Source organism: Mastomys coucha, unplaced genomic scaffold (assembly GCF_008632895.1).
Source record: "Mastomys coucha isolate ucsf_1 unplaced genomic scaffold, UCSF_Mcou_1 pScaffold21, whole genome shotgun sequence".
NCBI lineage: Eukaryota > Metazoa > Chordata > Mammalia > Rodentia > Muridae > Mastomys > Mastomys coucha.
In genome coordinates this window covers 181,883,671-181,911,180 of record NW_022196904.1, presented here as the reverse complement: position 1 = coordinate 181,911,180, position 27,510 = coordinate 181,883,671, and the positions used below count along the sequence as shown (strand labels likewise).

At 40.3% G+C, this 27,510-nt stretch overlaps 1 protein-coding gene and 1 long non-coding RNA gene across 6 annotated transcripts in view; one reads left to right on the top strand and one right to left on the bottom strand.

Annotated features, from left to right (window-relative positions):
• Positions 1-27,510, top strand: part of Sorcs1 (sortilin related VPS10 domain containing receptor 1) — a 540,204-nt gene that overhangs the window by 16,754 nt on the left and 495,940 nt on the right. The gene's annotated exons all lie outside the window — the stretch shown is intronic.
• The window catches only part of LOC116103987, a 27,235-nt gene continuing 21,518 nt past the window's right edge, over positions 21,794-27,510 (bottom strand). For both annotated transcript variants that reach the window (XR_004123650.1, XR_004123649.1), the window contains 2 exons: positions 24,082-24,203; positions 21,794-22,128 (listed from right to left, as the gene is read on the bottom strand). This is a non-coding gene — a long non-coding RNA (uncharacterized LOC116103987). The remainder of the gene's footprint in view (positions 22,129-24,081; positions 24,204-27,510) is intronic.

The window sequence follows — 27,510 nt, the reverse complement described above, 5'->3', positions numbered from 1 at the left end:
TTTGTTTGTATTTTTAATGGGATTTTTTAAAATATATTTTTAGGTCTCCTTAAAATGTATTTATGGTAGATCACTTGAAAACTCATGGGTATATAATTAAGACCTATTATTTTTCTTCATTAAAATACTTTGTGCCTGCAGGTGAATTTTTTCTACACAGCGATTTAGTGTAGGATGCAGTTTCTTAAAATACAATAGTTGGCTCAATACCAAGGCATAAAAACTGTTTTAAAAGGGCTTTTCTATCTTCTAGACAAGACTATTTCTGTGATCTGCCATTCTGGGATGATGTGAAACAGTTGTTTACCGGAAGTTTCTGGACTCTGACTCCTCTTCACATGCCTCATTTTCTTCTTTTGATGATCCATTCAGCATCAGTTAGTTTTCCCAGAATTCCTGCCAGTTCACCTAACTAGTACCATCAGGAAATGTCTAATATGTCTACCAGAGACTTAAATAGCACTGTTTTGTTGTAGTATTATTACATCATCAGATCTGCCACTTACATTGATTAGTGTGATTGATATACGCAGAGAAATGCAAGTGTTTTCACACCTCCTCCATCTCATGCATGGGAAGATGGACATGACTGAAGTTTTGCTAAAGATGGAGACAGATTAAACAGCACTGAACATTCTGATGACTTAATTCTCTAAAGGAAGAACTGCAAAAATCCTTGTCATGCTGACATAGCTATTCTCCTTTCTTCCTTTTTGAAAAGATGGTGATGGTGTGCAATTTGTCACCTACATATTTTTGTAGCCCTGAACGAGAAGTAGACAACCGTATGAGAAATGCTTCTTTGTCCCCATGCTCATCCTATTGTTTCTAAATGATTGTAACTGCTCCTGTAAAGAAAAACAAAACCAGTAGAGGAACATCAAGGATTTTACCAGGTGGAGCTGTTCTATTAGACAGTGCTGAACCAGGATGTCCAACTGGGGCTCACCCTCACTGTGGAGTGCAGACTAAGACAAGACCAAGTGCTATTGCTTGCTGGTGAGGCCATTAGGTGCAAGGTCATGTTCTGGTTCTAAAACCAGATAGTCTTCTCTGAACATGCCTGTGTGTCCTGAGATGAAGTGATTGTATTCCTACCTCTGTGACAAGATCAGCTTCACCTCCCATTGCAGCAAAGTCTTAGTGTGATTTTAAACTTTCACTTCTTGCTAGGAACAGTAGCACCATCATGCTTTTAACTTTTGTTAGGACTTGGGGAGCAGAAATGTTCCTCTTCTCGGCTGGCTCACAGATTAATGTGGGCAGCAAATGGGAGAAATAGTTTCCTAAGTGTAGTCCACGTGTTTACTGATGAGGAAAAGAAGTCGTGCATAAAGTTCCTGATAAATCAATCACAGCAAGAATTTATCAAATGAAGAGATGAAGAGGAAAGAACGTCATATGTGAGAGACTAGAGCATAGCAGACATGACAGGTCATGAAAGGAAGAATGTAATAGGGCGGACATGAGAGGAGAGAGCCGGCTTGAGAGATATGGGCTTCTATCATAAATGGCCTTGCGGTTCATATCGAAGAGATTCTACTTTGTTATGAATGTATGGAAACGAACACGATCAGCATCAACATGAGTACAATGAATTCCATAGTGATGGGATTTTGGATGAAAGAGAACAGTTAGGAAGCTATGTCTGAAGTCTGTTCGTCCACTGAGCCCATTTGGGAGACCTGTGTGAGCCTTGGAATGACAGAGCTTGGATGCGCACATGCTTTTTGATTTCCACACATGCTCTTTCAAGATAAGAGCAGAGAGGGCAGGGACAATGTGCTTCGACATACAATGTATGCATTTAGTTTTGGTAGCTTTGCTATGTTAACTGTATTGTCTTTCCTTTTAGAAATTTAATACCACGGCATTGCCAGGGGTCAAAGCTTTTGCTGTTTTAACCCCAGTTCCTCAGTGACTTTCTTGTGTAGTGATTTCAGTTGTTTTGGATTGATTTTCTTCATTTCAAAATGAAAATGTTATCATTGATTACAGCTAAAAGATGTGTGCCTTTCTCAGATTTTGTAAGAGAGATGAAGAGAGAAGAAAATGACATTTAAGAGAATCTGGGAGTCGAATCTCAGGAGAAATTGGACATTAGACTAAACTATGAACAAATGAGAATAGTTTGTATGGATAGATAGTACAGATCATCTTAAAATTTTAATATAGACTAGTGTGCAAATAAGTTATATATCTAAATAAAGGGTGTGAGAAATTTGTTGAGTATACCCATGGTACTTACTAAATACTTGACCTGACTTTAAGTAGCTGCAAGGAGTGGGTGACATCTGTTTCCGTGCAGTACCCATGCCCACACAGATGTTTGAGAGGTGTCCGTTAATGAGACAGATTTAAATATCTCAAGCATTTACACATTTGTGCAGGAACAGAACCTGTGTTCTTAGCTTCATTTTGTAGCCCAGGTTTCTGTTCCACAAAATCCCAGCTCCCACCCTAATGTGACACTCACAAAAATCAATCACCAGCAGGAACTCTGCTAGAATCCATATCTCCAGGGCTCACATTTTAATATCTTTCCTACTCTAAGCCTCTGCCAATGGCTTCACATGGAAGCCATGAGAAAATGGAGAATGGCCCATGGGAAAGAGTAAATGAGACTACTAACCCAGGTCCAATTTTCCTAGAATTGAATAGGAAAGCAATAGGAGATTGGAGTGATTAAATTGCTGGGAAGAGGGCGAGGGGTGTAAAACAAGTCTCTCCATCTCTTTTCCTCCCCCATCATGTGTTCCCACTGGTGCCAGACCTCTACGTATTTCAAGTTAAGCACTATTTCTCATAGTATTGTATTTGGGGGGAATACTGGAGCTGGAGCTGCTGTTTTATAAGAAGGTGAAGACAGCACCTTACATGCAATAAGTTAGCAAGTCTAGGGATGGTGCTGGAGAGAGAGAAGGGTAGTCGTGCCTCAGCATCATTCTATGAGTGCAAGACTCTGCCCCTGGGATTCTGTTGGGGAGGCTCTATGTTCAGTATGAGGCCAAGCATCTGGGGAGTCATGATCAAAGGCAAAACTTCTCCCTGCAACAAGCAGTCTTTAAAATAGATCCAATTATCCCTTAACTAGGAACCCAAGGGATTCCTCTTCCTCATGCCTGTCACTATATCCCTCACCACCCAGGACTTTGGAATGCACACAGCCAAGCAACAGTGATAATGACTTCTTTGTATTATAACATAAAGAGCCAGAATGATTTTTAATCGTCACGCTGAGTGCTCCCCAGTAAGTCTGTGTTTCATAACTCCCACCCCCTTTGGAAATAGCCCTGTATTCCCTGGGGGAGGGTCACATCTGGTCACACCTAATGCTTTCAGGTTCGAGGGGATTCGGTATTATCAGCTGAGTCTAGAAAGAAGTGCCAGCATATGTGTTAAGCTGAAGGAGAGAGTAATATATTCTAATATTCTGGTGTGAGATAGTATATTCCTACTGTACCACTTTACAATTTCCATCTCTGAAAAAGTGGGCAGCTTTCAGTTTCTTCTAGGTGATCTCAGTGCAAATTCTTAGGAACACAATCTGAGTGAACGTGGGATTTTGCCAGAGTTGTTAGTACTTTAGCTCTCGACTTTTGATCATTACAGATAGTTGGCTACTGTGTCTCATATGAAGCAGGAAGATATCTGAGGTCATCCCCTCCAGTGCTCTCATTTTAAAGATGAGAAAACCAAGAACTACAGAGGTAGAAATAAAGGCCTTACAGTGCAGGTACCCTGGCTTTTCACAAAAGGCTTAAACCCCCCAGTGTTGTCATGTAGTAGTTAAAGACTGAGTTCCTAGCTGGAAAATATAAGAGAGGTCACATATTTCTGCAACATAAATTCCTATTCCAGGAAATGAAAACTAGAATTGTATCCATCTAGTACAGTTAACTTGACTATGACAAGGGGCTTGAGTGTGAAGCATTTTACCCAGTGCCCAATGCAAGTTAACTACTATGGATCTATCTATCTATCTATCTATCTATCTATCTATCTATCTATCTATCTATCTATCTATCTATCTACCTATCTACCTATCACCTATTTTCTCTATATTATTTACATATCTACCTATATATTATCTATATGTTTATATCAACAATCTTGAATACTTGTATGTATGTATGTATCTGTCTGTATGTCTTTTCACTGTCTATTGTTTATCTTCTCTCTGTCATCTACATTTTTATATCATCAGTCTAGAATCTACCTATGTATGTATGTATCTGTCTACTATCTACCTATCTATCTATCTATCTATCTATCTATCTATCACTTATCTATTTTCTCTATATCATTTATATATCATCTATATGTCTATATTATATATCTGTAATCTGTGTATTATGTAGCTGTCTATCTAGCTAGCTATAATTTGTCATCATCAATCTCTCTGTCTCATCTATATATCTACCTATATATCATCTACATATTTATATCATCTATCTATAATCTATATATGTATGTATGTGTGTATCTGTCTATTATCTATCTTCACCTAACATCTATTATTTGTCTATATCTACTTACCACAGATGTTGGAAAGAGAGTTGTCTTTTGTATCACAGGAATTTTCTACCAGATGAAGACTGAAGAATACCTTTCACTTAAAAACATTATAGAGATTCACTGAAAACATTCCGAGACGTAGTGCAGCCTGTGACAACATGATTCAATATAAAAGAATGTTTGCAAAACTCAACCCTTACAAGTCAGTGAGGAATCAGAGTACACACATGACAGTGTGACAGTACTGGAACAGTGGGCCATGTCTGCCATGATATTAAAGTTTCAGTTTTACCAACACACTTTGAAACACAGAATTGCCAGAGTCATTATTTTGGAAATAAGATGTTGATGGAAATTGTAGCAGATAATGTAAAGAAAATTTAGTTGTCTTGAAATTTTTATTACATGTTCAGTTATAGAGTAGCATATACACTTTCTTTTTAAAGGATAGGCACAAAAATATGAACCAATGTAAGATGTTTTTTTGACAGTGCCTTTCCATATAATACCGGATGCTATGGAAATCACTATCTAGTTTGGGTAGGCCTAGAACTCTTAATTATCTTCCTGCTTCAGCCTCTTTAGAGTGATTGGAACCATAGACTACCTTTCATGGCTGACAATGTTTAATTACTGGGCTTGACAGGACTGATGCCTCATTGCTGCTCATGTGAAGGACCACTGCCAGGCATGTCCAACCTTTGATACTGTATCCCTTTCTTGTCATTTGCTTGATAACCCCGTCAAGTTACCAAAAATACCTCATTAAGTGTTAAGAATTCATAATGTGTAAACTTCTTTACAATTTTGAATTGGCCAGCATTTACAGCTGTTTTGGGCTACATGTGGCTATGTGTGGCTCACAGGCTACAAGTTGAACATATCTGTCCCTCTATATTAAAAATATCAGGTGACCTTAAGAAATTTACTTTAAACAAATTGGATGCCTCATTACGCAGACTTTACTCAACCCTATGTTTTGGGGTCTGTGTGTTTGTTTATGTGTTTGGGGGAAGTTACTGTATCCCTTTCTTGTCATTTTCTTGATAACCCTATCAAGTTACCAAAAATACCTCATTAAGTGTTAAGAATTCATAATGTGTAAACTTAGAAATCTTGAAAAGTCCACTCATCATTTGCCCCCCATCATCTTTTTCCTCCTCTATCCTCAAAACCTCTTTGATATCCTCTTGCCATGAAGTCAAGACTAACTCACCAGCTGATTTCAGACCAGATCTGAACAATAATGAAAATTCCATTTTATTTTGCCTTTATTTTTTCTTCATAACTCCCAAATAGAATAATCTGTAATCAGCAAGGCTGAAGCCAAGGGCCGCCTTAGCTGCTTACTCAACTGGTGATTTAAAAATTTGTGATTATGTCTTTGAAAACTGGACAGTTAAAATATCCTGTTTCCATCTGGAATTGCATTATAAAGAAAGAGGCAACATGCAGATGATTTAAGCAAATAGGAATTTAATTCATCAGATTTAATCTTATTTCTATGCTTAGATTCATAGCTTTAATCTGTAAACAAGATCATCGCTAGGGAGATAGGTAATTGCACAAATTAGATTGGCGAATCTTTTCTAGGTGAGATGGATTTTGTTTACTTTTGGGTGTTTGGCAGCACAGGAATTTCTCTCATGCACAGGCGTCCATCTTGTGTGTCCATCTGGAAAGGAATTTCTTTGTCACCCAGCAACTAGCACTCGTGTCCAGCCTGCTTATGGGTAATACCACACTGAGTAACAGTCGTGTGCAATTCACTAAGACACTGAAGGACAGCAGACCTCTGCATCTCCCTTCTGAGGAACCTGGGACACATTTCTTCCTCAGGGTTCGTTGGCTTAAGTGGAGAATCTGAAACTTTAAGAAATGCTCTGCTTATGTGGAGACATACCCTTGAATTGCCCAAGAACGCAATTTCCAAGTTAAAAGAAGATGTGATGACCTCGGAATCAAATGAAAAACAAAAGGCAAATGTGAACTGATGTCTCTGTCTTGAAAGTAGGAATGATAAAGACTGATAAATGCTATAGAACTTCAGCAGTTGGAGAAGTTTACATGTACCGAAGAAAGTCTCCACCCTGGACAGATCTCTTATAGGTCTCTCATGAGCTGATACCAAGGAGTTAGAAAGTCTATGTTTTAAGAATGATCCAAGGGGGCTGGAGAGATGGCTCAGTGGTTAAGAGCACTGACTGCTCTTCCGAAGGTCCTGAGTTCAGGTCCCAGCAACCACGTGGTGGCTTGCAACCTTCCATGATGGGATCTGATGGACTCTTCTAGGGTATCTGAATATAGCTACAGTGTACTTACATATAATAAATAAATAAATCTTTAAAAAGAGAGAATGATCCAAGAAAAGATCCTAACATACTCACAGGGATTGTTAGGCTTGTAGATATGAAAGGATTTGATGGATGAAGGGAACACTTAAATTACCTCTTCTTTTTATTTAAAACACTTACTTGACTATCTACTATGGGCAAAGCACCATGCCAGAAGGATAGACTTAGCAGTAACATCAAATAAGTCTCAAATAATTTATATTCATAGAAAGGCCTGGAGGGGGGGAATAAGTGACTGGATTATGAACCTTAAATATCTTATTTCCTCCATCTCTGCAGCCCTGGAGCTATGGATGCCTGATATTGTGACTGGGTTTTATTCATGGGCGCTTGGATCTGAACCCAGGTTCTCATGCTTGTGCAACAGATGCTTTACTGATTTAACCATCTTCCAGCCTCCCAACGTATTTGTGTTAATATAATTGAGCCAGAAGGAATGCTGTGTACTGCAGTCTAGGGGATGAAAGCTCTGTGTTACATTCTTCCTTTAGAGCAGTGCTTCTCAAATTGTGGGTTGCAACACTTTTGGCATCAAATGATGCTTTCACACGGGTTACCTAAGACTATCAGAAAACACAGATATTTGTATCATGATTCATAACAGTAACAAAATTACAGTTATGAAGTAGTAACAAAAATAATTTTATGGTTGGGGTTCAGCACAATATGAAGGACTGTATTAAAGGGTCTCAGCATTGGGAAGGTTGAGAATGGCTGCTTTAGAGGAAGAATTGCTCAACAGAGAGACAGGCCCTCTGTGTAAGTACAGAACCTATGTGATGTGCTGCTGACAGAATACCCAGCATCTACACCATCCTTCCTGCCATTCCTGAGGTCCATACTTCTCCCATGTCCATCCTGGATTGGTGAGATGATGACTATTCTCCATGATAAAAGATATGATGTAGAAATAAGACCGCTGATGAGGAGGTTGTGGGAATCCATCTACAGGAAGCGCCAAATGAGCCTGTTGGCAAAGCACCTCCCTTTCCAAACACAACAGTGATCTTTATTGTGGGAGCATGCCCATGGTCTTGGATGCCTCGAGTTAAGAAGGCAATTTGTTTTGCCATAAAGATAGTTGGAGTTTATTCTTCCAAAATGATTTTGTAAGTGGATGAAAGGGAGGGAAAGAGTAAGCAAGTGAGGTACAGTTTGGCTATTATTATGTACTAGTGAGCTGAGACTAGGACTTCCAAAGTCAGGTGGCCTGTCTCTGAAAGCCCTCACACATCTGCTCACTGGCTGAGGGATCATGGGAATGGTATTTTCCTCCCTCAGTTCTTTGTCTCCTGGTATTTAGTTAACATTGACGTAATAATCAAGTGGTTGTGACTATTAACTGAACTATGAGACATTTAGAACAACATCTGCCATATCTAAGCATCTTTCAAGCGTTGGATATTATTATTAATTTTACACTGTAATGCCAGCTGTTATTTTGGACACGTCACTTCCCCAGTTCAGTCAGAGCCTCCATTTCTTCCCCATTCAAGCTCCTATAGTTCTCCATCTGTGTGACTTACGATTCTCGAAAACAAAAGTAAAGAGGCAATCTGGCAGAGAAATACTTTCAAAAAGATAGTCATACATTTAAAGTTGTATTATTAAAAATTATTTTTATTGTTTGACAATTTCATGTACTTACATGGTGCCCTTTAGTCAAATCCATCCCATCTCATCCCCTTCAAGACCTCTCCAGCATCTCATGCTTTTCTCTAAACATGTGCTTGCTCCCTCTCTGTCTCTCTCCCTCTCTCCCTCTCTGTCTCTCTCCCTCTCTGTCTCTCTCTGTCTCTCCCTCTCTCTCTCTCTCTCTCTCCCTCTCTCTCTCTCTCTCTCTCTCTCTCTCTCTCTCTCTCTCTCTCTCTCTCTCTTTCTCTCTCTCTCAGTCATGTAGTCCAGTGAAGGACACCTATGAATCTATGAATGCATGTGGAGCCTTCATGGTTCTGTATCCCGGAAGGAACATGACTCTCCCTCCCAGGCAGCCATTAGTTGCCGGTTGCTCATCAGCTAGGGATGAGACTTCATGCCCCTCCCTATTCGTTCTGGGATTTCGTGTGCCTTCACCTTGTGCAGGCCTTCTCTATGAAGTCATGGTGCTGAGGGTGCCTGGCTTTGATGTCAATGGTCAGCAACGACTGCCATCACGGCTTTCCTGTAGACATTGATTCTCTCTGGCTCTTGTCATCTTTCCATCTCTTCCTCTATGGTGATCCCTGAGCCTTTGTTCAGGGGGATTGATAACACCTTGGAACTCCATAGTTTCTCCTTCACTGAACTCTGAGCAGTTGTGGAGTTCCGTGTTAATTGCCATCTACCGCAAGGGAAGCTTCCCTGAGGAGCTGTGGGATGCACTAGTCTGTGAGCATAAACATGAGAGCTTAAGGGGCAGCTTGCTACTGTCTCCATTTAGCAGAATGCTAATATCACCTCTGGGTCTATGACCTAGCAGGCCCTGGGGTTTGAGCCTACTTAATGGTATCAGGCGTAATTGTTATTATATGGAGTGGCCTTTAAATTTGAGCAGAAAGTTATTCACATAATGTTCACGATTATATCAGTTATTGTAGCTTATGTGGGTAAGATCTGGGTGATATTGCTAATTACTTTTCTTCCTGTGACATAAATAGCACCTCACAGAACTATGCATTTTAGCTAACAGGGATGAAGCTTCTAGCTGAATACCAGCTTTTTTATTTCATGTTCTATGGCTCAAATGTATGATGTCCTTGCCAATATGGTTTTACCATCAAAATTTGTAAGGGTAACCAAGAGAAATGGCTTTAGTCTGTAATGTTAAGGGATCTGTGGGAACCCACTGACCAATTAAGTAGCCCATCTCTAGCCATAGGATTCTTATTTAGCATCCTATGGTTCCTGAGTCATTGTCATTCTGTTAGAGGGTAACATCATTTAAACAGCTTTTGTATATGTAGATTGTGTTGGCTAGTTTTATGGGAACATGACACAAGCAAGTTATAGTCCTCTGGGAAGAGAGAACCTGGATAAATATCTCCTTATAATCTGGCTGTAGGCAAGCCTATAGAGCATTTTCTTCATTAGTGGTTGATGGGGAAGGACCAGTCCATCGTGGGTGGTGCCACTCCTAGAGTGGTCATCCTGGGTTCTATGAGAAGCGAGGCTAAGCAAGCCATGAAGAGCAAGGCACTAGTCACCCCCTTCCACGGCCTCTGCATCAGCACCTACCTCCAGGTTTCTGCCCTGTTTGAGTTCCTGTCCTGACTTCCTTTGATGATGAGCATATGCAAACATAAGCCAACCTCTCCTTCCCAAGTTGCTTTTGGTCAAGGTGTTTTGATGTAGCAATAGAAACCCTAACAAAGACATACAGAGATGTGCTTAAGAAGCCGATACGTGTGGCATTTTCCTTAGTGGTCGTCATCCTTCACCACATCCTGCCCTTTAGCCTGCCCTCCCGTTTCTTGAGACGTGCATTTTGTATGAACCAATGCCAGAAACTACTGCCCCAAGTAGTTTGTCTAGTAAGCTGAACTGTGTACATATTTAGATACTATGCAATGTGATACTTGGTTTTTATTTGTCACAGGCTGTATAGAACACCAGCTTGCTTCGGGAAATAAGGATTTACTGTTTTTCTACCATTATGTCATTCTCACTATATTTTAAAGATTTCAACAGAACACACATGTAAAAGAGGCTATAAAGTTATCTGACTTCTCCCCCAAGTCTCTGTGTTTGCGTTTCTGTCTGTCTGTCTGTTTGTCTGTGTCTGTCTGTCTGTCTTAGTCTCTCTCACCCTGGCATGCATTTGACAATCACTACTGTGTAGAATCTTTCATGAAAATACTCTCATTACTTTTGTGTCCATGATTGCTTGATATTCTTTTGATTTACAGTCATCTATTTTATTTTTTGCCCATTTAGAAAATAAACTTGCTTGTTTTCACTAATAAGGAAGAATCACCATTTTCTCTCATCTTGATGAATAACTTAAAAGGATTACCAGAGGTTATTAATTTAAAAACAGGATTATAGGGAGAGTTGAAAAAGAATGAGACAGAGATCTGGACATGCATTTGGTTGCTATAACAACCATCTATAATGTCTGTATTTTCTTTTCACTTTCCTTTTAGTAGCTTCCTTAATCTAACTCCTGCCTTCTGATTTTAAGAATCACCTGGGATCATCTGTGAAAGGTCATATAATTTTAACAGTCTTGAAAAGGAGACATGAAGGTAGCAGGGGCTGTCCGCAATGCTGGGCCTCCTACCTGCCGAGCACTCTGCCTTTCAGAGGATGTTTAGTATATGTCATTTTCTCTGTTATTTTGTCTTTCTTGTGTTGCAAATATTTCCAGCATATAATTGTTCCCTAGATAACACTGTGTAAACTCGTAACTAGTGGGTAGCTGGAGCCATTGAGCACCCCTGTGTGTGCTGCATGAGAATTTGTTTTATACATGTGAGCTTTTCCTTTTGTTCTGGTTAACCTTCTGCTTGTGACTCTGAGATGTGTCAGGGCTTTTGTTTTTGGCCTTTGCATTATATTATCAACGGTAACAATATCAATAGCGGCAGGAGTGTAGGAAGGAGAATTCAAGGGACACATACTACTGTTTGCAACTGTAGTAAATAAAGGCTGTTGGGACCTACAACTGTAGTAACTAAAGGCTGTTGGGACCTACAATGAAGGCTTCTTGTCCTTCTTCCAGCAACCCTTGAGGCTGGGCATGAAGCGTTTCTTCAGTCAGATACTTGTGAAATGTAAAGCTGAGATTTTTTTTTTTAAATCACATTTTTTTCAAGGGTCTCAATTTAATGTGCAGGTTTCTGGATTTGTGATTCTTAAAGAATTCTACAGGTGGTTTCCAGGTCTGGGACCTACACAACCTCAGTGTGAAGATACAAACCGAAGACTTCAAGAACAAGAGTACTGAACTGAATAGTTCGTTCTACAACATCCTTCCAGCAGTCAAAAGGATGGGATGCAAGAGGAGTCATGCCTCAAAGTCCCCCAACTGTGGGCAGTAGTTCAAGGCAAAGAATACAGCTTAAGTGTATGATGAGGTGATGGTTACAGGGAGGAATACCAGAAACGTGGTCAGAAACTGAGTCCAGCAATAGAGCTGTTGAGGATGCTAACCCCAGTGACTCTTTAGTGCTTTAACAAACACACAATGTTCACAACAGCCATTGAGTCTGTCAATGGAGGTAGACACAGAACTGTTACTTAAAATATTGTTTTGGTTTTCATATTGAAGTGAGCCAGACTTTCTATGCTTACAGTATTAATCTGCTAAGCCAGCCATTTACTACATTGACAGTACAGAGATAAGGTTCAACTCAGCTAAGACTGAATTATGCTCACAATACATACTTGTGGCCTGATATAGCTGTTTCCTGAGAGGCTTTGCCAGAGCCTGACCACTATAGATGCAGATGCTTGCAGCCAACCATCGAACTGAACATGGGGACCCCAATGGAGGAGTTAGGGGAAGGACTGAAGGGGCTGAAGGGGTTTGCAACACCATAGGAAGAATAACAATATCAACCAACCAGACCCATTCCCCAGAGCTCCCAAGAACTAAACCACCAACCAAAGAGAGTACACATGGTGGGACCCATGGCTCCAGTTGAATATGTAGCAGAGGATGGCCTTATCTGGCATCAGTGAAAGGAGATGCCCTTGGTCATGTGAAGGCTCTATGCCCCAGTATAGGGGAATGCTAAGGCAGTGAGTCAGGAGTGGATGGTTGTGTGGGGGATCACCCTCATAGAAGCAGAGGAGAGGAAAGAGGGCATAGGAGGTTTGTAGAGGGGAAACCAGGAAAGGGGATAGCATTTGAAATGTAAATAAATAAAATAACCAATAAGAAAAGTGTTTGTGGTCTACTGTCTGCAAAAGACTGCCTGACAGTAGGAAAGATGCAGAATGTAAATAATGTATAGCAACCACAGCTTTATTCATTGTTAAAGGTTTACTTTTGTTTTTGAATAATGTATATATGCCTCTATGTGGCTGTGTGCATAGGGATGCAGTTGCAAATGGAGGCCTGGCCTTCTGCAGAGGGCATTCAGTTCCCTGGTGTTGGAATCAAAGGCGGTTGTGAGCTTCTTGCTCTAGACGTCGGAAACCTAAATTTTCTGTAAGAGCAATCCATGCTCTTAACTGCTGAGCCATCTCTCCTACCCTATAGCTGTAGTCTTCAAGGTGCTTGAGTCTAGAACTAAGGAGACCATGTTAATTGATTTTTTAAAAGTGCTACATCGCTTAAGTTTACACATAGCGCAAGAATGGAGGCTCAAAAGTGAGGCACAGCACATTCAAGAATTAAGCAGGTTGTCCCTGGATGCTTAAGAATGGTAGATTCTGTTAAAGGGAAGAAATATAAAGTTCTATATATGTTTAAGCTTGAAAATAAGAATAAGAAAAGACATCTCATTTTGGAAATTTGACTGTTGAGATTAAACAGAGAATGACTGTCATGAGAAAGAGAAGAGTGAGAAAGGATGTGAGAGGAAGAATAGAAAGACTTGAATCAGAAATCTTTATGCTAGGCAAGAGAGAAAAGAATCACCACAAATTCTGACTCATGTAAGTTGAAGAGATTTACGTTTGGGCCTTATTTTGATCTTTTCTTTCTGTAACATTGATAAAAACACATTTTCTCCTTTTTGGTTTATATTGGAAGGATGCTGATGGGGTTGTAGATAACTGAGGCATGAACAAGGAAAAGTGACTTTTTATATTTCCGTTGTTTGCAGGCTGATGAGTTATAAGAGAGAGGCTAAACAGGGCAAATGGAAGCTGTGTGAATAAGGCAGGTAAAGACCCCAAAAGCTCAGTAAGAGATGGAGGAAGGAGCAGATGCCATTAATATTGGCTAGAGCAACATTCGTGCATAGGGTCTTTTTAAAAACGTATAAATGCAAGACAGATCATAACTGTGGATTGGTAGTTTACACAGACAGGGCTTAGAAAATATGGAAGGAGTTGTAACAGGGAAATATTGAAGAATGAGTTCCAATTCTAGCCTTTTTAATTTCGTTAAAGAGTGCAGGATGGAAACATTCAAAAAGGCAGAAAGTATCATTCCTGTTTCTTGCAATTTGGGGTGGACGAGGAATGCACAGTTGCCACCTAATGACTTCAGAGTTTTGCTTGGAATGAGAATAGCTCGGGAAACGTTATGAGTGTGCCTATACACACTAGTTGTTTAACTTAAATGGTGGTAAATTTTACATGTGTGTCTTTCATCATGACAAGAAGAAAGCTCTAACCCTTTCAAGATGAAGAAGTTCTTGCTATGCAGGAACACTATGGCAGAGTGTGTCAGAACAGTGTCCATCTACATGCACATGGAAGGCAAAAGCTGAGAGAAAACTGGTGCTAGCAGGATCTGGGGTTGAATTTCTTGGGTGCATCAAAGAAGTCCTCGTCAGTCATGGACTGTCATCATGATGATGTTGAATTGTTCTTGAGACTCTGCAAAGTAAATTAGACAGCAGCACCCTTTGTTCTTCTGAGTCAACTTTTGATTTCAGCATTAATATACACTTTGAGTCTCAAAAATTGTCTAACATTGTGGAATGATTTGAGGGTAATTCTGGTTCTTTAATCAATCATGTGCATATGTGTGTGACTGTGTTGTACCTGTGCATTTGAGTGTAATACTCACAGGAGGGCAGACCAAAGTGGATGAAGTTACAGACCTTTGGAAGCTGCCCAGTGTGAGTACTAAGAAGTGAATGTGAGTCCTCTGGAATCACAGTACCTGTTCTTTATTACTGAGCCATCTCTCTAGCCCCCTGATTTTTCTTTGTTTGTGTTTATTTGGTTTTTTTTGTATTGACTTTTTTTATTTTAAAGATCTAAATATCAAGCTTAACTTCAAGTAATAGTAGTACCATTGATGCTACCAAGTCTCTAGACTAGCTAGGGTAAAGGCTTGTTTTGCAAATAAAACATTCATAAAATATTAGATTAACTCTTGTGAAATGTAGCTAACCAGTGAAGGTCTCCAGTGGTTGGCTTTGAAGATTTGCCCACTCATTTTATACTTCATTTGAATTCCCTCAAATTGCAACAAAATTTAAACATCTGAAGTAGAAATCAGCACTTCAAGTTAGATAGTTCTTTTTTTTTTTTTTTGTGAAACTTGAACTTCCTTCCCCAAGAATCCAGTCTTTAGTATACATAGAAATCTTCAATATTTTTAATGACGTGATTAAGTCTGAATTTGTCTCTGGTATAGAGCCTCCCATGTGACGCAGAATCATATAATGTCCTCTCGAACCCTCAGGAAATGGACTTATATTGACACACTGGAAAATCCCCCAATTGAACAAGTCAAAGCTTTTATGAAGTTAAGGAAAAGATCAATTGTCTCTCACATGGACTACAACAATAGTATTGGTGACTGATGGGGAAACTAAGATCAACTGATCAAAGAGGTTTTAGCCAAACCCTCAAAGAGGTTATCAGGGATGCAAGAAAGGAACATTAGAAGAGTCTTAGAAGACCAGTTGGGTGGGGACTTGATAGAGTGTTCCTTTGAGGGGCTGTGTTCAGAGACAAGAACGCAATCCCATTTATAAAGTAAATGGTGAGCTGGGAAAAACAGGTAAAAATCTAGAAATCGAAGCATGATCGCATAAATCACTTTCCTAATTAAGAAGTTAAATTCTCCTCACCTAGTGTCTGCCTAATGAACAGAGGCACCCAAATTATTGTCCAGGTTTGTGTGGAGCCTTTGATAATGACAGAATTATTTGTAGATTCTTCCTCCTCCTTTTCAATTTATGTCAGTAAGAAATTGAGCCCCAGTCATTGTATTTCTTTTAACTGGCAATCCTGCTTGAGCCTGACTGATTTATTCCAAGTTCCCTTCATCCCATGGCAACGAAATTCTAGTTAAATTTATTTTTGAACAAAGATAGTCAGCCTCTGAGAGATTCTCTTTTGAATGAATGGCAGGAGACAGCTGTAAGACCGTTCATTTGCTTATATCTATTTGCTCTATCTAGACAGCTAGGGACAGCTAGGATCAGGCCTGCGGTACTTAAGAAGAATTTCAGTGATCTGCTGTCAGTAGCAACCAAGTGAAGGACTCTGCCTGACACCAGGGACTTTACCAAAACTTTCGAACTTGCCTTCATAGTTATACAAGTCACACCCAGAGACTACTGTTCTGAGGATTTTTATTTGCAAAAATAAGGGGACTGTGTGTGTGTGTTTGCATACGTGTGCATACGTGTGCACACGTGCACTCACGCCCTCTCTCGTGCCCTCATTCATGCATGCATGCTTAGAGTAATTGTCTTAGGGTGAAATAGTCACAGTTGAAATGTAGTTTTTCTTCCTCTCTCTTTCTCTCTCAAAGATTTGATACTGGAAAGAGTGGTGTTATTTAAGAGTATAATTCAGGAGGTCTTGAGAGAGAATCAAATTTTATAATACTTGCCTTACAATCATGAGGAACTGAGTTCCAGCTTCAAAATCCACAGGGGAAAAAAAAAAACCAGGGCCCTGATATAGCTGTCTCCTGAGAGGCTTTGCCAGTGCCTGACAAATACAGAGGTAGATGCTGTCAGCCAACCATTGGACTCAGCACAAGGTCCCCAATGGAGGAAATAGAGAAAGGACAGAGGAGCTGAAGGGTTTGCAGCCCCATAGGAGGAACAATAATATGAACCAACCAGTACTTCCAGAGCTCCCAGGGACTAAACCACCAATAAAAGAGGGACCCATGGCTCCAGCCATATGTGACCTTGTTGGACATTAGTGGGAGGAGAGGCCCTTGGCCCTGAGAAGGCTCGATACCCCAGTGTAGGGGAATGCCAAGGCAGGGAAGTGGGAGTGGGTGAGTTGGTGAGCAGGGGGGAGGGAGTGGGTGGGTTGGTGAGCAGGGAAAGGCAGGATAGGGGTTTTTGGAGGGGAAACCAGGAAAGGGGGTGACATTTGATATGTAAATAAAGTAAATATCTAATAAAAAAAAGAAAACAAAAAAAAATGTGAGCTTTAGTCAATCACAAAAAAAGCAAAACAAAACCACAACAGCAAAAACAAAACAAAACAAAACCCCAAAAAGCTATGCCTGTTGGCATGCACTTGGAATCCTAGTGCGTGGGAGGTGGAGTTATGAGAATCATGGTGATGGCTGGCTATCCAGCCTATCATACTTGGTGAGATCCAGGTCAATGAGATGTCCTTTGTCAAAAGAGGAGTTAGATGGTGTTAGACAGAAAATATCTGAGGATGACCTCTGGCCTCTACACACAAGAACACACCACACACCACACACACACACACACACATACACACACACACACACACATGGGGGGGCAGTGAGTAGGGAGGGAGTGGGAGTGAGGAAAACTCAGGAATCCTTCTGGAAGAGTTGATGGTGTTGCTAAGGGGCGATGAGAGAGTTCCAGAAGGCTAATGCTATTCTACTGCCTGCATCAGCATTACAAAGCAAGGTCAAATAGAGGAAATGCTCCATCTGCAAGTGAGCTGGGTAATAGAATTAATGAAGTCCCAGCCAGGAAAACGTCTCCTGGGGGAACAGGGTTGGCAGGCATTCAGCAATTATCCCTGCTGGCCATGGCTAAGGATTTTTGAATGTTTGGGTTTTGAAGCACATCACGTTGGTTTCTTCATTAGATTTACTCATCACAAAGTACTCTTGCTACTTCCATTCTACAGATGCGAAAACTGGGGCTCAGTATACTTCAGAAAAGGATACAAAGTCAAAATGCATGCGTCTGTTGAGTTTAAAATTATACTTCACAGGCTGATCTACCTTTCCTTCTGTGTGATGCCTCGGAGATGTTCACCCTTGGCTTTGGCAACACCTATGGTTCAGAGACAGCAGAAGAAAAATGGCATACAGTGTCTACTCTGTGTGCATGTAGTTCTTCTGAGAGACACATCACCTTGCTGTTTTGGTGTAACTGTCCTCCTGTAGACTGTTCTGGAATAGAATACAGTGTTCCACTACTCAACAAAAGTAAGTCTTGTGCAGTTAGTTCTACAGTCATGGAGATTAGTTCTGACTTTGTGCTTTTCTGGAAGGACCATAATCTCTTGAGACAATAGAAGGAAGGGAAGTGTTGAGAGATTCCAATTTTATTGGCATTTTCATAGCTATTTGGTGGAAAGATAGTAAATCAATCCCTGAAGGTCACACAGGTAGTAAATGTGAAACAATTAAAAACTCTGGTAAGCTTGATTACAGAGCCAGTCATCATAGCCATATTTACTGAAATCCTTATTTTAAATGACCATCAAAATAAGAATTCGAAGTGAGTCTTACTCCACAGAATAAGTTAACGATAGTTGTGTGGCTTCAGATGAACCCATTGTGTAAAGGCAGAATTTGGGCATGAGACAGAGAATGAAGGTCGGTGCAGGGAGGGAACAGAGTGATAATCAAGCCACTGATTGGAAAGACTGTAGCCCGCGCAGTCGTCTCCCCAGCAAGAAGACACGCGGACACTAGGTTCCTTCTGTAGCAATGTTTATTGTCCTCATCCAGAGGGAAAAAAGGGTCGAGCCAATAATCCGCACTGCTTATATACACCACAGCCGGGCTTGTCTGCCCATGATTGGCTGTTCGCTCATTACACTACGTAACACCCCAGAATGGGCCGTGACTTTTCACTCTATGCACATGCGCAAACAGTTCTCTATGCACATGTGCAAACAGTTGTTTACTAGGAGTTGACAGCGGAAGTAGGCGCCATCTTGCCATGGCGAATGTCTCTCCAGCTTCACCGCTCCCCACAAAAGACTGTGCCATGTAGGAAAATGCATAGAAAGAGGAATCAGAATTAAGATTTCTCAAGGAAATACCAATTTGTCATGTATTTTCAAAAGAAACTGAAATAACAGTGGAGTCATAACTGGTGTTTGTCCCACAAGATGCATCCTGGGAAAAGGGAAGTTTCAAGTATGGTGCTAAAAGGAAGCAAGCTGTATCTAAGTGAAAGTGCCTCCACTGATCCAAGGAACACCCTGTATAGCAACACTGGATACTGAATCAGGGAGTTTCACTCCAGAATATCTCCTACCTAGTGACAAGGTTTTCCTCATTATTATCCAACTTTCTTAAAAAACCAACACATCATGGACAGTTTATTTATTTTTTTTAAGCATCTATCTCCTTCAGTCTGTCAGAGACAGAGTGAAGCAGGCCTTTCATTTGTTCCCAAAGCCGCGAAGGCTTGTAAATCCTGTTACCACTGATAAGCTCAAATGAGCAGGCATGGGAGGAAAGAGCTACGCGCCCATGATGCTCTGCTGTTCTGTTTCCTCCCTGTTTCTCTTTATGGGAAGCCAAGAGCTTACAAGTGCTCTCCCAATTTGCTCATTAGTACCTAACAAATCGTTGAGATTCCTTTTGTTTTGTTTTGTTTTTTCTATCATGGATAGACCATGTCCCTGATGCTTGGAATTGATTCATTAGTACAATTATATTGAGGTCACAGATCCTCCCTCGTAACTGGGATGCAGGGAACTTCCCACAATTAGAGGAGACACAGTCCACATCCATCAAAAGAAGTGCTTTGGCCATCAGCAACAACGTGGCATCCCTCCTTTGTGGTGTTTCATAATGAGCTGGAGACATAGAGGCAGGCTGTCCCGAGGCCTCGGGGAAGGCTCCTAAAGATGATTTCTAACTTCATCCAAGAGGATGAAAGTGCCTTAGCTCAGATCACTGGAATGCAAGCTATCACAAAGACCTTCTCTTGTAGAGGGCAACAGGAAGCCAGAATCATTTTTGTTTCTCATTAAAATCTGATGATGATCTAGAATTGTAGAATTTTAACATACTGGCTATTTGTCTACATTTTGGCTTTGGTTTTGAACCACAGAATTCATATAGTAATATAGTAAAATTTTGTAAGTTCTGATTATAAAGAAGCCTCAGAAAAATCATTATTTCTTTTAGATTTATTTCTTTATTTGTGTGTGTGTGTGTGTGTGTGTGTGTGTGTGTGTGTGTATTTGTGGGTGTATACAGGTGAGTTCAGGTGCCCATGGGAGCCTGAAAAAGTATGAAGGAGTTATAAGGAGCTCCATACTGTTCCTCTGCAAGAGCAGGAGATGTTGTTTACCACAAAGTCATCTCTCTGTCCCCAAAAGGTAACAATTTTCAGGCAGTTCAACTGCGTTTTATACCCTTTATTTAATTATAATATTAAAATATGGAGCTTACATTGAGAAATCTAAAGGAGCTTTATTCCTTTCCCATTCTTTTTAAAGAGAGTGAAATGATGGTTCGTTTCCTCAGAGGTGGTCAGGTGAGTCTTATTGTCACTCAAGGGACTCTTCCAAAGAAACATCACATTCAGAAAGTAAGGAGAAGGACATGGACATCAAAACAGAGATAATGAAGTCGAGCAAAGAGAAATGTGACTTAAATAGGCATTTATTGTGGTTGAATCATGTTTAGCCATGTGTTCTGGACATACACCCAAAGGGTAAGTTGGGTGGCATATCACCTTAGATAGAAAGGGAGGAAGGAGCATTCTGACTTAGAAGTGCTGGTCACATTCCTTCTGGGACTCAGGCCTTTCCTATAATGATGGTTTAATTCAGTCTTGTCAATTACCTGTTCTGAGAGAGCTGAACATTGTGCCGCCTTGCTGGAAATGGTCAAATCCCATTAAACTTCTGTTGTTTGTAGCACAGAGAAAAGGAAAGATCCAGTGATCCAATTAAGACACAAATGACCAGGGGTCTGTAGCACTGAATCAGTTTTTCGGGTATGACCAAGAAAACCCAATTTCCATGTTGGCTAGGAGCCTGTTTCAGCCCTTACTCACCTTTGCTGTCAGCTTCCTAGCCATGGTCAGAGACTCAGCCTCCAAGGGAACACACTTGATGGTTTTCTCTGTATTCATAGAAGAAGAGCCCCCGTAGGGAGGTGGGTGGAGTGGCCAAAAGACCATCTCCATACCCGCCCACCCTTCATTTCCAGAAAGGAGGGGAAGGAAATTACCAGGGTGTGAGATGCTGCCTCTTGAGAACAAGGAAATTAATGCAGCTACCTGAATTATGTGCATGACACATTTGCATATTGCTCACTAGCAGTTTCTGAGGAAACACAAATTTTGTGTAATTCTAATCTCTTTTGCAAAGCAAGGGAAGAGGAAAAACTACCTCCAGTTTACTGTCTCCAAAGAAAGCTGAATTTTAGGATTGAATTTGCTAACGTTTAGTGGTAGGCTAAATGCTCAAATATATGGGTGCACCTTTTAAATCACTCTTTGTGTGTGGCAGAGTGTAAATATCATGCATTTGTGCATTCATGCATGTGTGTGTGTGCGTGCACATGCATATGTGTGTGTGTGCACATGCACGTGTGTGTGTGTGTGTGTGTGTATGTACTGGCTGGTTTTGTGTGTCAACTTGACACAGGCTGGAGTTATCACAGAGAAGGGAGCTTCAGTTGGGGAAGTGCCTCCATGAGATCCAGCTGTGGGGCATTTTCTCAATTAGTGATCAAACAGGTAGGGCCCCTTGTGGGTGGTGCCATCCCTGGGCTAGACGTCTTGGGTTCTATAAGAGACAGGCTGAGCAAGCCAGGGGAAGCAAGCCAGTAAGGAGCATCCCTCCATGGCCTCTGCATCAGCTCCTGCTTCCTGACCTGCTTGAGTTCCAGTCCTGACTTCCTTTGGTGATAAACAGCAATGTGGAAGTAAGCTGAATAAACCCTTTCCTCCCCAACTTGCTTCTTGGTCATGATGTTTGTGCAGGAATAGAAACCCTGACTAAGACAGTGTGTATGTGTGTTTCTGCGTGTATGCATGTGGAGGACAGAGTTCAGTGTCAGGTGTCATTCTCTATCATTATCAATGATAATTTATAGATTGAATATCTTGTATCATTATATCTATGTCTCCTGAACCATTATATTCATTTTGGAGGGTATCTAGTATAATTTAATATTATTATGGTAATCATGGAATTTGGGGAATGGAATGACTGATTCATTGTCAGTTTATAACCAGGCTGATGTAGCAAACTCAAATGAAGACCAATTATCAATGTCTTTGTAGTTAATAAACTTAATATCTGGAGAAGTGAGTCCTTCTAAGGAAAATCTTCTAGGCAGAGAAGGCACAGGAAGGCAGAATGCTTAAAGTTTATATCAACTTCTTTTTGTGAGGCTTAAGCAATTTTCCTGTTGCAATCGGCAAGTATCACTGTAATCCTCAAGATTTCTAGCTGAGCAAATTGGTGAAGCTCGCAAGCCTTTCTGAAATAAGGAAAATTGGCATATTTTAGAAAAAAAAAGAGTTGGGAGATTTTTTAACAATTGCTTTTTGCTGAACAAAAGGCTGGTACTTTCCTTGATCAAGTTGCAAAAATGCTGTCTGCTCTGTGAGTTTTGTCAAGAGAAAGATTACACATTTTATAAACCTGGCTTGACTGGTTTTCTGTTTTGATTTTGATTTCTGATTCTGCTCTGGTTCGACTTAGCTACCAAAGTTGACAGACCATTGCCCCAAAGTCTCAGCTTCCAGTCTCTGTCTCTCCCTCCCTAGTCCTCTCTATGTGTCTCTGTCTCTTCCCTCCTTCAATCACTGTGTTAAAGGTCTTATCCAGATGAGTTTGACCCAGAGGTACACAGGGTGGATCTGACATCATTAACCATTCACTTCCTTTCCCTTCTTTTGAGTTTTCTTATCGGATAAAAGATGCTAGTGTTGAAGTCATAGTTTCTAAAGAAACAAGGCTTGAGGATGCTCCAGGTACTACATTTAGAGCTGGGGGCTAGATTTGGAACGTGCCAAGCATTTTGAGGCCAGAGCACACATCTTTTCTCTTTGTGAAGATGCTGTACTCAACAAGAATAATGACAACACACAAGGCATGGACTCACAAGCACTGAAGCATGGTGTGAAGTGGGCTTCATGTATTATTTAATTGTTAGTCTGACCTTCAGACTAGAACCCTGGAGCTATAACAAGGATAATGTATTTAAGAAACCCAGCTGGTAAGTGGTAAAGCATGGACTGACGACAAATTCCTACCTCTCGGGACCAGAAGTTTAATCAGAAAGGTAAATCGAATCAACCAAAGAAAATTATGCTTTAAGTTAAATTAAGCATTCCAAAATTATCTAGTAATCTCATCGCTGCTTCTCGACACATGTCAGATTTGTGTTGGTACTCTCAAAATTAATTTACCATATGTTTGTATCTCTTGTGCTAGACTTTGGAGCAACTGTTAGAGTTCAATAAAAAAGTTCCGATACATTTCATACTCTCATGAAGTTCTGCCTTGGAGAATCTCCCTACTTCAAGTTTCTCAAGTTGAACTTCTTTTCAAGAATAATTAAATTATTTCACTGAGTTTTAGTTTCTGTCTGTCTGCTTGCAGATTTGTATGGTGACCCATTTCATCATAACATCATTGTATTTATTTAGATTTTTCTCAATCAAAGCAGTTGACATCAATTGTTATGCTGGTTATGCTACAGAAGCAGATGTGCACCCTTGTATAGAGTACGCTACACATTCCCTCAAAAATGTTTGCTATGTAGCAACCTACAAATTGGAACTCTTTCAATTCAACACAGACTTTGGGTTTCATTTAATTTACTTTCTCCATTTTTACTATATTTTTCCCAATGTTTTTTAAGTCAGAAGAAGGGTAAACAGAAAGGTAGCAGTGAGTGGGGCAGCATTTCTTTTCACAAAGTGAAAGATGCTGATGCTGGAAAACAGTCAGAATGAACAGGGAGGTCTGTCTAAATGACTGAGGACGTCAGTGATGACGTCAGCACCGGGCACTGACTTAACAGAACTCCATTGGGAATTGTCGTTCTTCTGTGTGTCTGATTCACAGCTAACCTCTAGCAATGTACTCAGACCATGGGAGAAGGACTAAATTGTCAACTAAAATTTTCTTAGAAACAAAATAACTTCAAATTTATCTTATCTTGTTTTTAGTTCCCAGACATTGTAAAATGACACATAGGAACTGCTTGCATGCCTCTGTGGCATTAATATTGGTCTAAAGAAATGTAAAACAAGCTGTTTCATCCATAAAAATAGCAAATGCTATAGAATCTTATGATTTTTTTCAGACATACATGCATACACACAGATATAGACACACACAGATACACACACACACACACACACACACACACACACACACACACACGCAATCAAATGCTGCACTCATTGTATCTGTAACCCACCTGTGGAATATCTGTGTACTATGAACCCTCTGTGGTTTAGCCATCATAGAAGAGCCATCAGAACCCAGCCTGATGGTAGAGCCTAGCTCCTGCGACTCTCTGCTCAGCAGTTCTTTTTCCAACTGCAAGAAAAAAAGCCAAGGGAATGAAAAACAAACTTCTGATGATTTCAAGGTTGGTCAGGGCCAGAAAGGGCAGTCACATTAGTTGTCTGGGGTCAAGGGCTAAGAACAGAGAGACGGATATAAGGATGTCATTTGCAAGGATATTGTCCCTGGCAATGAGCCCTTTGAGCCCTCTAGAAGAGATGATGCCAGCGCCAGGATCCACAGCACTTCTCAGGCCTGCCAGAAACATCGACAGGCACATCTACATTCATAGGGTCAGTGGCTGTCCCTTCCCCTAGAGACGCACCATGCCCAACCACCAATTTGCACATGTAGACTTCATTTTCTCTGTTCTTATTAGTATACATTTAATATATGAATATATTTAACAAATAAACAGTAAATAAAAATACTCCTTTCAGGGGATGATCCTTCCCTCATGTTCCATACTCTCTATGCTAGACAGCCACTATGTATTTTAGGCTTGGATTTATTATTATTATTATTATTATTATTATTATTATTATTATTATTATTATTTCTTGTTTACGATGGTGCATATGTAGGGAGTTACAGTTGTGCACTTCCATATCTGTTTTCGATCTGTCCATATCACTCTGCAGTCTTTCTTTCCTCTGAGTGGTCCTTCCCTTGGAATTGTTGGGATGTCACCTGAGTGAATAGCCCTGTGGTTTCGCTGTAGAATGGTGTTTTATAATGCATTAAGATTGTAGTTGGCTGCTTAACTTTTAATGTACTTCCCTTCAGACTTTACAATAATGAGATAACAAGCACCCTCTAACTTTCCCTGTTCTGGCTTTTCTTTAAATAACTTAAAAGCTAGATGGAATGGCCTCAAATATACCTTTCAATGGATTTGGTGCTTGAAAGCCTAAGTCTCTGATTAAGAGCAAGGAGCATACTTACAGATTTATGTCCTTTCTGGGCTCCTGCTTTGCCAGTGTTAGGGAAACTTTTATGGTTCTTTCCAGCATTCTTTGTATTTTTGTTTTACGAAAAATGACTTTTAGGATGAAGATAAGGCAATTTTATTTTACTGAGCTCCTACTGTGCCAGACACACATGTACGTGCCCTCTTATATCCTCTGAGAAGCAGAGGACACTGCCTTCAGTTTACAAGCAAAAGCAAAGCTCAAGAGATACGAAATAAACTGCTTGAGATTACACACTAAGTAAGCGGTGTGTTATAAATTTAAATTCTCTGACTCTAAAGATGCTTGCAATCTCTCCTTTGCCTTGTTACCTTCTAAATCGAATTCCGTTTTCAATGTTGTTTATTTTTCTCTCTGTGCTCTTCATTTTGACACAGATGCCGTAAACCAAACCAGCATTTCTCATATCCCTCTGTTCCCCTGCACGGAGTGAAGCTTCCGACTTTTTCTACTTGGGACTTGAAATATGGAAATTAAGGATTTCTTTGCTGTGGTCTCCCCTCTAAGGGGAAGTGTGTTACAAGGAGAGGTGTTCTATGAAAAATTAAATGGGTTTGCTTGAATGTGGTTAGCCTGCTTCTCGCATTTTCAGTTGTATCAATTTGATACCAGTGATGCATGGCTGGTTTGCGTCTCCGTGCTTTGCCTCCCAAGTCAGCCATCTCTGGTTTCATGCGAAGAATCTTCTCTGAGAGAACTAGCAGCTGGGGAGGGCCTGCTAGGCTGTCCTGTGCATTGTTAGATGCTTGCTAGGTCACTGTTTGATCCCAGTTCTGAATATCTTATATTATGAGCTTGCGGGCTCTTTAGATAAACTAAATAAGTATTACTCCCGTGGTTTGCTGACTCTGAATGTCTTCTTACTTATTTCGCATCTGCTCACCTAAATTACATTTTCACCATCAGATAATAGAATTGTATTATATAGTCATTTCTCCAGGTACTTACCTATAGCCACTGATTTTTTTATATTAGTATCTTCCGTTGTTCATGTGTTTATTCATTCCACAAATATGCACTCCTTATCTGCTCTATTCACAGCCCTGATTAGGATGTGTTCACAGGCATTGGCACATGATGTAAGGTTGCCCAGGATACTTTCCCTTTAATGCCTGCTCTCAAAAACCATGACTTCTCATTGTACCTGATATCGATGTATTCGTCTGCAAAGGTAGTCTCAAATTGAATAGTAAGAAAGACAATGACACATACATGCTGCAAGTCAGACAATGTATGATAAGACAAAAGTGTGAAAACCACCCTGGGTGATCTGCACTTTTGCTCTGAAAAGATCAGGTTCAGAATGAAGTAGAAGTGTTTGAAGGCTTTGCTGTGTAAGAACAGATCTCACTTAACTGTGATTAGAATAGACTCAACACAGAGAGACACTACCCCGTATTTTCTGCCCCATGTGTATGTGTGCATGTGTGCATGTGTGGACGCACACATAATACACACACACCTACAGATGTGCATATGTGGGGATCAAAGGCCAACATAGGATTACTTCTTGTACCATCTATTCTCTACTTTATTTTAAGACAGACTCTCCTACTTTATGTGGTTTCCTCTGTGCCCATCAGTGTTGTGGTTATAGACATGTGGCTCTACACAAGCTTTAACCTATGGGTATTGTGATTGCACAGTAAGCGTTTTACACATGGAGTCATCTTCCACTCCCCTCCTCTGTGCTTTATTAATAATATAATTGCTCTTTAATGCAACTGAGCCTAATTTGACTTAACTTGTTGAAAATTTACTCCTCTGGTCATTAAATAATAGTACTATAACAAATTCCTGTAAGTTATTGGAACACACTTCCTTTGGAATTTTTTGTAAATTATCCCATCTATTAAGGATATTGAGTTGCTTCTTTTAACTCTGTTCCATATGGAGATGAAATTACTGTGGAAGAAAGCACTTCTTAGGAATAAATAAATGTAGGTCTCTAAGCAGTTTTCAAATCTGTTTTTATCCAAAATGAAGTAGTCTTACCATTCATCTCTCCAGAGATTCCATTCAACAAATATATTATGATTTGTCAGGCATTGTGCTGTTTGGGAAATCTCAGAGTTAGGAAGTCCTAAGAAAACTGGATTGATTGAAGTTCTACATGATTTTTGTTAGGAAAAAAAAGATGTTTGTCTACTGCACTGCTATCTTTATTATTATTATTATTCACAATAGATTCTTCTCTCATACCCAACCACAGTTTCCCTTCCCCCCACTCCTCCTAGCTTCCCCACACATCTCCCTTCTCACCCAGATCAACACCCCCTCCATTTCAGAAAAGTGTATATTAACTATTCAACAAAATAGAAACTGAGGGCACTCTACCCAATTCGTTCTATGAAGCCACAATTACTCTT